This window comes from Pseudopodoces humilis, chromosome 7, assembly GCF_049639895.1.
Source record: "Pseudopodoces humilis isolate 2021_Gansu_Grassland_sample_001 chromosome 7, ASM4963989v1, whole genome shotgun sequence".
Lineage (NCBI taxonomy): Eukaryota > Metazoa > Chordata > Aves > Passeriformes > Paridae > Pseudopodoces > Pseudopodoces humilis.
Genome location: NC_142206.1, coordinates 1,137,745 through 1,149,974, shown reverse-complemented (window position 1 = coordinate 1,149,974; position 12,230 = coordinate 1,137,745).

The following is a 12,230-nucleotide window of genomic DNA, read 5'->3' as shown; positions in this document are numbered from 1 at the left end:
GCTCTTTCTTTTGCTCAGTAACTACACCATGCACCCCAAGTCGTAACACTTGAATTCATGGCCAGTTCTCCATTCTAATTCTGTTTTGGTTTCCCTTTCCTTGCATAAGCTGTGTCATTTGTCCTCAAGCACTGATGACACACAGTCACATCTGGCTCCCAAAAACAAGGGTGATCATTTATCCCTCTGGGTAACTTCATAAACTTTACAGGTTTGTTATTGCTCACGGTGATTGCTTCACAATTTCTCCTGTTGTTCAATTAAACAGTCTAATAATATACTTTCATATAAGCAGAACATCCTGCCTCAATGGTGTTTTCTCCAATGAATTTCTCTTGAACTGTCTGATTTTGTAGGTTCAGATTTATTTGTGTATTTCTCACGTTTGCTCTGTTCAAAGGAAGGCATTTTGTGCTTTCACCTGTGCAATAATCCATTCTTCAGACATAACCAGAGTTCCAAAAGTCTGCAGTTTGTCCTTTTGGTAATGCTGCACTGCATTCATTGCAGCTTGTGGATGCCTCTAGCAGGCCAGTCCAGAATCCAGAGACACCAGCAAAGGACAGAGAGAGTGGAGAATTAGGAACACTCATTTTTTCCTGGCCTGCACTGAAAGAAAAGTGGGTGAAGAGAAGCTCCTGCTTGTTCAGCTGAGCCCAGGGATGGACTGGAGAGGACTTTGAGTGCAGACCAGGTGTGCTGTGAGTGCTGGCCACCAGCCTGCTGCTGCCTGTGCAAACCCTGCCTGCTGGGACAGCCCAGAGAGCCTGATCAGGAACTCTGCTTCTCCACAGCCCTGAATTAATTGATTAATTTCTGTTTCTAATTGCCCCCTGCTTTCCACCCTAGAGTCATTTCAAACGGCGTTACGCTTACTTTGGTTTTACTCAGCTGATACAAGGAGCTGCTCGTCCTGGTTGCGGTGAGGAGAAAGTTGAAGGCAAATCTCTTGCAGAGTTTTCTGTGGTTTTTCTGTTTTGTGAACTTGGAAAGCCAGCTTGACATGGCAAAAGCAAGTAGATAAAGAGCCAGGAAAGAAAAGTTATTAAAGAAAGAGAGGGGAAAAGGCAACAGAAACTAGGGCAGGGAAGGATTTCAGACACAAAGATGTGTAGGTGGATGAGGAGGAGCTGAAGACTGGCCATCAACAGGAAATGGAGTTGTAAAAATGACACTTGACTCTTGAATTAATTTGAGATGTGCCTTTGACATTTTTGTCAAAATGGAGATGGAGAAGGTGTTTAGAAAACCCACCAGGCATGGAAACACAGAATCATGCAAGCTTTCCTTTAGTTTGAGTGTGAATCCTTGAATGGATGAGGAAAAAAATGCATCTTCTCTCCTAGCTGCACTGTCAGCACTCAGTTGATGCAATCTACAGAACAAAGTTTTGTTATTCCTCATAAAGGTTTCCAGCACAAACAGCCTGTGAGGAGTGGCCTCAGGCTCGTGGCAAATTACAGCTGCAGATCCCTGCTGAGGATACCTGGTTGTAACACATGTGGGGGTATGGAAAAATGCAAGCCCTGCCTTGGGAAACCACGTCATGATAAAGCAAATGTCGTGCTGAAGTGATTCCTGTCGCTCCTGTGAAGGGGTTACTCTGCCAGCATCTCTGGCCAGAGCCTGGAAACTGTCCCTAAAAATCTGCAGCACAAAGGAGAAAGGATCAGCCTGGTGTATACTCAACTTCTGGCTCTTAGGCACAGTCCCAGCACCCATTCTGAGATTTATTTTTACTTTATTTACTTTATTATCTAGAACCTCATGTGAGCCATTGAGTCATATAACCTGGGACGTGATTTCACATTTGAAATTAGTAAAATCCTTGTAGCATTAGGAGAAAGACCACTGTGAAACTTCATCTGAGTAATTAATTTACCGAAAGAGACCCACAAGTCAGCAAGGGCAAAGCAAGATGGTGAAGGCCCACAAACAGGATTAGGATCTGTAATTAACCCCTCTTCTTTTGTCTGCATTTTGCTTTGTGACATTGGTTGTACACAGCAGGGACCACACACATGGTTTGAGATGCTACTGCAGCTCCAGTAAATATTTAGCATTGATTTAGAGCCACCAACCTTAGTGCCATTTTCAGTTTCCAGATAATTTATAGATGATATGTGAGTAGCACTGGAAAAGAGAAGTTGAGTGTCAAGGAGAACAACACCCTGCCTTTGTTTCTTACACTCTTGCTTCTTTAATCATCTGCTATTGGCCACACTTAGGGTAGCATTGAGAAAAGAAAATATTGGCTCATTTGGCAGTCATTACCTTCACTAATATCACTGAGCAGATTTACAAAGGTTGAGCAACACTCTGTTTATGGGAGATGGTTGCAAGATGCCACTGATGTTGAGACAGCCCTGATAAGATTAATATCTCATCAGCTGATGAGCTACATGAATTCCAACCCCGAAAAATCCTTTCTCCAATTAGGTTACACTCAGCTGAGCCACTATTAGAGATCTGCTTAAATTCACCTTAGCATTCTCCCTATTAGAACAGAAAACAATATTCTTGGCCACACAGCAAATTTAAACTCCGCCAAGCGCACTGTTGTAACACTCAGTGCCATGAAATGACATTTTTAAGACACTCGAATTTACAGTCTGTGATTTAATTGCAGCTGTATTAGCACCACAATATTGCTGCAACCTCCAAAGGGGCTTGACACCTGAGGCAGAGCAATCAGGCCTGTGGGGTCCCAAGGTTACAGCCTTTTGGGGCTGAATTTAAAGGACATATTGGACACCTGCCCAGGGTTCCTGGTGCCAGCATTCAGCCCTAAGCAGAGAGCAGGGTGTTCAGAAGCCCCAAAGGCTGCACCAAACCCCCTGGCACTGCCCAGGAGGGTCACATCTAACCTGCTTTTACCATAGCTACCGCCTGCAAGTGCACAGCAAACCCAGCAAACTCCACTTTCTAGGGGTGGAAAAAGCTCCTGGATTGCCTGTGAGGAATACGTGGAGGCTGTCTGCTGCAGCAGACTGGCACCCAGAGATCCTTCCCCCAAAATTGTCAGCCTAAATGCAGCAGCCCCTGGTCCAACAGGACTCAGCAGTAACTCTGAGCTGTGAGCTCATTTCGAAACAGGTTAAATATGCAGTAATCTGGAGATTAAGGCACTGACAGCGGCGTTGACAGGCCTGATTTCAGTCCTCAGTTGGGTTGAGGAGTGGCTTTGGTGTTAATTCTGTGTCTCCTTGTCTGTGAGAGTGACCTTGGCTGCCGTGCACCCCGAGTGCCAATCTTGTGGGACCTCTTTTTCACTGCTGGGCTCTGTGTGATGGGCTCTTCAGAGCAGGGATGTGGCTGAGAGACAGAGTGGGGATTAGAAATCCTCTGCTTCTAACCAGGATCCCCCTATGGGAGAAGACCACCCCCACTCTATAAGGGGAGAAGCACCTCTGCTCTTTGGGGTGTCATTAATCACATTTCTCTCTGCTCTTGGCAGGACCAGCTGCTGGGATTGAAGTGGAATGCACTGCTTGGAGAGACAGGGTTTGCCACCAGGACCTGGGCCAGCCAGACACCTGAGAGGCAGCACCTTTGTCAGCCTTATTCAGGTCCATTTGGTGAGCTCTGAGGCTCTGCAGGAGGAGAAATCAAACTGGGCATTTCTTCTGTGAGACACTTTATCAGCAGGACCTCTGACCTTTGGCCATACTGGAATTTAACTTTGTTTCTTCTTTATTGCTACTTAACTCAGGACAGTTTTTTTTTTCCAAAACTATTATGCCATAAAATATCATTTTGTACTTGAGTTTTTTTCTGTCAAATCCTGGTTCTGGTGACATGATATCAGCTGGATTTAGTTTAAATATTTCCATTAGTTAAACAACTTCATATTTCTTGGTGTTTCATGGAAAGGAAAGCTGTAGCACTTGGATTCACTAACTTTACCTGAAGGGCAGCAGTCCACTTTGTAGATAGAATGCAAAATAAATCAAGTTTCCATATTGTCTTAAAAAAGCTGAAGGTTTCCTTTCATTTCCTCCATGTACCATTCCTATTTGTTCATTCCCTTATCTTCTCTTTCTCCTACTAAACCGGGTGCTACAATCTCTTGGAATCTTTTAAAGTCACAGAAAATTTGTTTATTCCCTTATCTTCTCTTTCTCCTACTAAACTGGGTGCTACAATCTCTTGGAATCTTTTAAAATCACACAAAAAAATTTGGTTGGAAGGGTCCTTGTCTGGTCTGATCCCCCCACTGAAAGAGGAGGCAACCCCAAAGCTTGACCAACTTCAAAAAATCTGTTTTCTCTGGCTGCCTCTCTGCTGCTCTGATTTCCACTGATCCCATCTATTGTTTCTGTAAATGCTAATGCAAGATGAAGGAGCTGTAGCTGTTTTGGCATTAACTAGACCTGCTGTAAGCACAGCTCCTGAGTGTTTAGTTTTGCTCTGTGCCTCAGTGTGTAGGTGGTGAGTTCTGAGGAGCTTCTGGGAGCACAGACTCGTGTCCAGCCCCACCACTGTGGACAAAATACACCATGGAGATATTGAAATTCATACTCAACCCAAGCATTACAAAACAAGACAGCTCAGAAAAACAGAGAAACAAACCATGTCAGGACAGAGCAACGCAGCTCTGGCTGTCAGTGGTGACACCAGGCAGAAACCATGGGAGTGGCAGTGAAGACACTTCAGGCTCTGTGATCTCTGGCTGGGTTTGATGGTGTAGCATGAAATGCCTCTATCTGTGTGATGGGAGGAAGATAAGGACGCAGGCAGCTCTCAAAGCATGGCAGCAGCACTGACCTGGTGGCTTTTTTGCCAGGGTCAGATGTTTGTCAGAGTTAGGGGACCTCCAGCCAGCTGTGTGGGGAGCCAGAGGCAGAGCAGAGCTGCAGCACAAACCATCAAGAGTTGCACTCCCAAACGCCTGTGCTCTGGACAAAGTTGTGTTTTCTCTTCAGTGTGACAGAATCTCGGGGGAAAACAATCAGGAAGCAAGAGTTTAGTCATAGTGGAGCTGAGAAACAGTGCTAGGCTTTCCCCACAGATCAAACTGCTGGACATGCAGGGGGTTTGGCTGATGCTCAGTATTCCTGTCCAGGTGTAGATTCCAAAGGCTGGGAATGCCTTTGGGCTCACAGGTACAGGTGTGAGACTGCAGCACCCAGCAGCTTCTCTGCCTGTGCCCTCCTGGGCAGGAGCTCTGAGCTCCACCACAGTGCACCCCTTCCAGGCTTCTGGAACAATCTTCTTGGCTTTCCCCTCATGTGCTTTTTAACAATTTTCTTCCCATATAGCAGTCCTTTCTAAATTTTTTTGGCTAATTTTTTTTGTCCAGAACAGTTGTGAAAGCCTATTTCTAGTCCCATGTACCCAAGATTGTAGAAAGATATAAAGAGAAAACATTTATTCTTCTTCCCTTATTTAAGTACGTGAGATCCTTTCAACATGACAGAACTTTTTTTTTTAACCCTGCTCTGGTGCAAAAGACTTTGAGTTTCTGTTAGATGACTTCAGCTTCATCAGGCTAAAAAATGTTTGTGTGTTGATTAGGGTTTATTTTTATTTTTCATTTTGGCTTTCACCCATGATATGCAACACAGAGTTTTACTCATCTTCTCTTACATGGAGCTCTTTAATCTCCTTTGGGGACAGCTTGCAGCTGCTCTTTATCCCAGACATCACGGTATTTCTTCATGAGTGCTCTGCATTGCCATCCAGTCAAAGGTGCTATTGCTGCTGCTGGTTTTATACTATTCTTAAGCAGGCTAATCTTGTTTATAATTTGTATTTGGGGACACAACTTATTTCTTCATCAAATGCTTTTGGTTTGGAAGTTCTGCAAGGCCTTACTGTCGCTGGGCACTCCTTTTGGAAGGGCTGCTTTGCTGAGCCTAGCTGTAATAACTTTTTTTGTTAGGAGTTTTTACACTGCAGGCTGCTGTGATTGATGAATGCAGCCTTGCCCTTCAGTGCCCAGCCAGCCTCGCCTGGCAGTGCTCACCAGGCTGCCCAAATGACCAACCCTCACAACTTCATTTACTCCTCCTGATGCCTCAAGGTTTAGCTTTCAGATTTTTCAGATGCTGAGCTGCCCAGCTGTGGAGTTTTGAGCTTCATGTTCAGTGTCAGTGAGCTCTCTTCACACAGCAGGCAGACAGAACAATTCCTTCTCCAGCTTGGTACCAAGGACAATCACTACAAGTTTCAGGCCCAGAAGCAGAGACAACGCTGGGCTGGAGAGAGAAAACAAGGATGGGACTCCATATTCCTTAATTAACTTCCTTAATTAATTCCTTAATTAACTTCCATAACCTGAAGCTGTAATTGGACAATGAGCCCCGATATGCAGCTGGACCAAAACTTATAAAAATGTGAGGCCTTGTGAGCAGTTGTGCATTTTGTGACCATTTTTGGTCCATCCTGGGTGCAGCCCAGGCTCCTTTACTGCCCAAGGTGTGTCCTTGGAGGCCTTTCAATAAATCCCTGCTTTATTCTTAGCTCTGTCCAGTCTCTGCTGCAGGCATCACAGTCTCTGGAATAATCCCACCACACCCATCAGCATCCTCTGTCCTTTCCTGAGCTTCTATCCTCACTTTCTCTGGGGTGTTACGTTACTTCAGAGCTGTGTCTGTCTGTCTGAATTTCAGATATTCTTACAAATGGAGGCTGATTATTCCAGAGCTTTCTCCACAGTGCTGTATTGTTCATAAACCCACCTCATCTGCAGGTCCTGAACCCTTTCTGATTGTGGTTTCCTCATGATGGTGCTTCTGGGTTTCAGGCTCTGCCCTTCTCACCCCCTCCTTCTACTGCCCAGGCAGTGGTGGAAGACTTGTTTTCAGAAGCAATTTGAAGTTACATAATCTCTATAATAAATAAAGTTATATAATTATTATATAATTATATAATAATAAAGTTATATATAAGTTAAAGATATCATATTTCAAGTAATAAAATATTCATTTGCTCCCACCGACATTTTAAAACACATTAAAGAAGCATCCATACTGACACCCCCATTTGTTAAAACTGGTGTTTAGAAAACTCCCATCTGGATCATCTTTACTCTGATGGCTTCTCTTCAAGCTCTGAGAGCGATGGCTCACCTGTGTGAAGTGAAAATGCTGTGTTTTGAAACAGATTGTGATGGTGAAAATTTGATTTGAAAGCGTAAAATTGTCGTTGGAATACTCCAGATGGCTGCTGATGTTAAATAAAGCACTACTGCCCTGAAACAGAGAGTCTTGCTCTTTGAGGGTGACAGATGCCTCAGAAAGTTGTTACTTGGCACACTTTGGTAAATATTAAAGAGATAATCTTGGGTGAAACCAGGAATTTTGTTGATAGAAATACCTCACAAAGTACAGAAGAAAATTCATCACTGCAGAGTGGAGTTCTCTAGAAGGAAAACACTTCTTTAGGAATTCTTAACAAACAAAAGAAAAAGCTCATTAAAACAGCTGACCTAACTGTCTTGCAAAATCCAGGGAGACTTTAGGAGGAATGTATTTTCTTGCTGATGTTTGTGTGATGGAATCAGCCCTGCCCACTCTGAGGGAAACACAGACAAGTTGCTTGCAGGTGTGAGGAAGAAAATTGAGAATTCTGTGTTGCCAGGTACAAATGTAACTTTGCCACAGAGTGCCCTGGGGAGAACAATTGGTGCAGGAAGCTCTAAGCAGTAACAGAGGCCACAAAGTTGCTGGAACTTGTTATTTTTTGAGATATTTCAAGTTGTTCAATGAGGATAAGGAAGTTTTTGGTTCCCAGAACGTTTCCTCTGTGTTGAAGCCCTTCTGTGAGGGAAGAAGCGGCAATGTTAGAGAGGACTCAGAGCCTTGTTTTCCTGGCAGGCTTGAAATGTTAGAAAATAAGAGTAAGCTGAGTACTTCTGCCAGGAAAAAGAAGATAAATATCAAAACTGAGTCAGAAAGGATCCTCTATGCCACATCCAAAGCCACATTGCAGAGCTGAACCGAAGGTAACCCAAGTGCACACTTGGAACCTCACTAAGGTTGGCTGGCAGTGAGGCAGAGCTCAGCTTTTGGCTTTCTGATGTCTGCAAGCCCATTCTCTTGTTAAGAGCTGCAGAAATAACTCCCTGACTTGGAGGATGATGGTGGCTTTTAGGTTCCCAAGAGACAGAAGGTGAAAGCAGGCTCAGAATGAAGAGTTTTCCTGCACAGATCCCTTTCCGTGGCTGACACAAAGGAAGCCACAGGCACAGATGTGAGTGTGGCTCCCTGTTCATGTCCAGCCCCACTGCCATCTCTGAGAGAGTGAATACTCACCAGGAAACAAGTGGAAAAGCACAAAATCCCTTTTCTGAGTGTGCTGGAATGGGCTGTGCTCCTCAAGGCTGAGACAGGATCACAGGTGGAGGAGAGTGTATTTCATTCCAATGGCCAGCAAATACCTGCTTGCAAATGTTGATCCTTCCCAGAAGATTTGGTTCTTTGCTCTCAACAACATGAGGTTCAAATTTCAGTTTTACCTGTAGTGAAGCTGAGCTACAGAAAATTTCACAGCTGAAGGCTAAGCAGCCTGGGAAGAATAAGATCTAAACCCACAGTTGCTGCTCTTCTTTCTAAGCCAAACTGAATCTGACTCTGTCCTACATACATATAAAAATATTATAGCATTAGGTTTATCTAAAGACTTCAGCAAATGCAGCCACGAATCCTGAAAAGCTGAAAACATGGAAAGGCTGCAGCTGAAAGTCCTACAGCCTTGGAGAAAAGTTGCATTTAGGAGAAGGAAATATGTGTGGCATATTTATTCAAGAATTGCAGTAGTTTAAGGACCCTTTTGTAGAGATGGAGGGGCATTTGAGTTGGTTCTGCTCTGTGGGATCAAGTGACTTTGTGTCCTCTCTCACAAGACATGTATTTTTTGTTTGCCTTTTGTCTGAAAGGTGACTCTTTTTGAGAACATTCACTGCCCCTCAGTTGGGCAGGTTTTGTCCAGAGAGCAGAAAAGTAGCTGAAATGTCAGTTTTCTTTAAGAGTTCATTTTTCTCCATCCCATTTATTGTGGACAAGAAGTTGTAGACTCAATAAAGCCATCCACAGGAGGGAATATCGTGTCATATTCATGATGAGCAGAGCAAAGTGCGAGTGTGGCATCGTTACTGATGAAAAACTCAGTTTTAATGACAAGAAATGATGCTCTGTACTGACCCTAGAAAATAGAATCCACTGGGATGGATACACAAATACTTGTGTGAGTCATGCTAAAGGAAGGTTCTGCCTCTCAGGGAAACAATGAAGCTCATTCTTAGAAAGGAGGAAAGAAATGTCTTTCAATTGACAAAGCTGACTCAGACAATGACTGTGCATTAAAGCACGTTCATCCAACGTGCCACTGGTGTCTGCCACCTCAGCTCTGCAGGGAGATGTAGGAGCCCAGAAATGCAGAGACATCTCTCTGTCTGCTCAGTTCTTTAAAAAATACATCAGTCATATATAATATTGACAGAAAGGCTTCCAAATATCCCTGAGCGAGCCAAAATTTGTAAGAAATTAAATAGAAAGTAGAGAAATGTTTAATTTATCACTGAGGTGAAAATACAGATTTTAAGAGGGTTTCACACATGGAGTAAAGATGGAGGAAAAAGGGTGTAGTTTTTAATCCTTCTGCTTCCTTCTTCTCCATGCTTCTGCAGTTTTTAGAAGCACAAAGAATGATTGGTTTAGAATTAGTCACACTTTTAATTACGTGAGTAGATACAGAAAACCTATTTGTTGAGATATAATAACAATACACCTGTCTGTAGTTAATGGGGTAAAAATTGGTATAAAGGTGAAAAGACTGCGTGGTTTGGGGCCATTTTGTATCATCAGAAGGAAATGAGCCAGGCTGTGGTGATTTAGGCTTGTGCAGCCAGCCTGGTTTCTGTAAGGATCCTTCAATAAACACCAGAAAGCAGAATCTAATGAGCCCAAGAGTTTTCTTTGAATCATAAAGACTGAGATAAATGGGACTCCCCACGAGGGAGGATCCCTGGGGAATTCAGCCCAAAGGAGGCTGAGAGAAACCAGAGAAAAGTTACAGGGAGAGAGAGCTGCTGAGCCATTTCTGGAAGATTAATAACATTTCTGCTATGGAGGATGCTGCAATGCATCTCACCCTGAAGACATTCCTGCTAGAAAAAAATAAATAAATCTAATCTGTACCCCTTATTCCTAGTGAAGTTTTATAAAAAAATACTTCTTGGTTAATGATGTCTAATTGTACAGATAAGACTACATGAGGAGTGGGAATGTTTCAATAGACTTGTATCTTCCATTTAATTTTTCTTTCCAAACGAAGAATTCGGAGTAGTAGCTGCTCCAACATCAAAGTCACTACTTTACTACTTTACTTCCTGAATATTAATATTGGAACATGGATTTTCACAATTCTGCTTGCACTGATTTCCTGGCAGGTTTGAGTTCTGAAAGATGAAAAAGAATTGGTGTGTTGATTTCAGGAGATACCTTTTCTGTTTGTAAGAAGCACAGAGTTTTTCTTGCACCAGAACTTGGTCTGGGGCTTTGATTTTACAATTCTATTATGTTGAGGTGATTTAGTGTTTTGTTCAAGTTCAGAGATTGAACTTGATGACCTTGATCCAGCTCAGGATATGCTATGATGCTGCCATGATTTTGTTTTGAAAAGTGGCTAGTGGAGCAGATCCTAGAGAACAGAAGTGAAATTATTCCTGATCTCAGGTCACACAGGAAAAAAATTCAATCCCAGAGCCATGAGGGAACAAATATTCTTGAGCATTCTCTCTGCACAGCTTCAATCACCAGCAGTGTCATGCTGAGCGAGAGGAGCAGCTCCTGAGCCTGGATTTCTGTCAGGAAACATCACTTCACACAGAATTTTCTTCAATCCTTCCCATTCTGCAATCTCCAAGTTTCAGTTTTCTCTATTGACCAGGGTTAGCACAGACTGGAGTCTCTGCTGCTTTTTATTCATTGCATTTGTGTGTTAAAGGTAAAGCTGGCAAAGTAAAAGCCAGCTTTGTATCACTCACAGATCTGATCTTGTGCTGCCTGAAAACAAACAGGATCTTTGTGTGTGGGAACAGCCACATCCTGATCTTCACCATGAGCAACTGAGTGCCCCATTTTACCTAGAACTGGAGCAGCTGGTATGAACAGGAGGAGGAAAAGAAATAAAGAATGGTGTGTCTCAATAGGGCTTAGCCTAACTTGAGCCTAGAAGGAAAGGAACCAGGTGAACCCTGCAAGGAAAGGAACCAGGTGAACCCTGCAAGGAAAGGAACCAGGTGAACCCTGCAAGGAAAGGAACCAGCTCAACCCTGCTTAATTTTTTCTACAGGGCTGACAGGGAGGGGAAAAAAAAGTTTAGGATGGATGTTACGTAGCTACAAAAAGTTTGCAAAAATTCTCACACCCTGAGAGTCAATTTAAATTTTGGACTTGTCAGCAAGAAAAGTTGGCCTCCAAAATCTTCCTGTGTTTCATTGCTAACCTGAGGGCCCCTGTGTGTGCCACAGCCACACGGGCCAGAGGAATCAGGGAGCAAATGGTGGGAGCCAGGGGAGCTCTCCCTGGAAAGGAACGTGCAGGAGGAAGCTGCCTTGCTTGTTGGAAATAGGATTCACAAAATCTGCTCCAAGACAATGGACATGGTGAGAAATGTCTGAGGCACACAAATCACTTCTCCCTTCTGGCAATACTTGTGAAGGAGGATGGTGAGCAGAAACACGCACAGAGCACAGGGAACAGCAGGGTTTGTTCTTGAAATAAATCCCTCTGCCTTTGTTTTCCAGTTTGTAATGCTGGATGATCACCCATTTGGAATGAAGTTATTTAATCATAAAGGTTATTATTCTAAAAATGTTTTAAATTTTTCTGGAATTTTTACCTTTTTATGAAGCATCGTGGCTCTAGTGCTGATTTTCCTAGAATTAGAATCCCTTCCTTAAGCCACCTGGGGGACATCAGTTATCTGAAACTTCCATATGGCACACTCCTATGCATTCCAGAAAGTTCTTTTCCCCTTGCTCTTCTGAAAATGTTGACAATTTTGACTTTGAGAGAAATGCTTAGCTATTACTCATCAGTTTTGAGACTTGTGATAAAAAGCTGATGGGATTGTTTGATCTCAACGTGAGAGCACCATCTAGAGTCAAATAACATCAACTGTAGCATAAACCCACAATCCCCTAAGAAATGACATTTTCTTTCAGAATAAATATTGTATTAAACAGAAATACACCTAATTAAAAAACACTCTCAGACAATTAC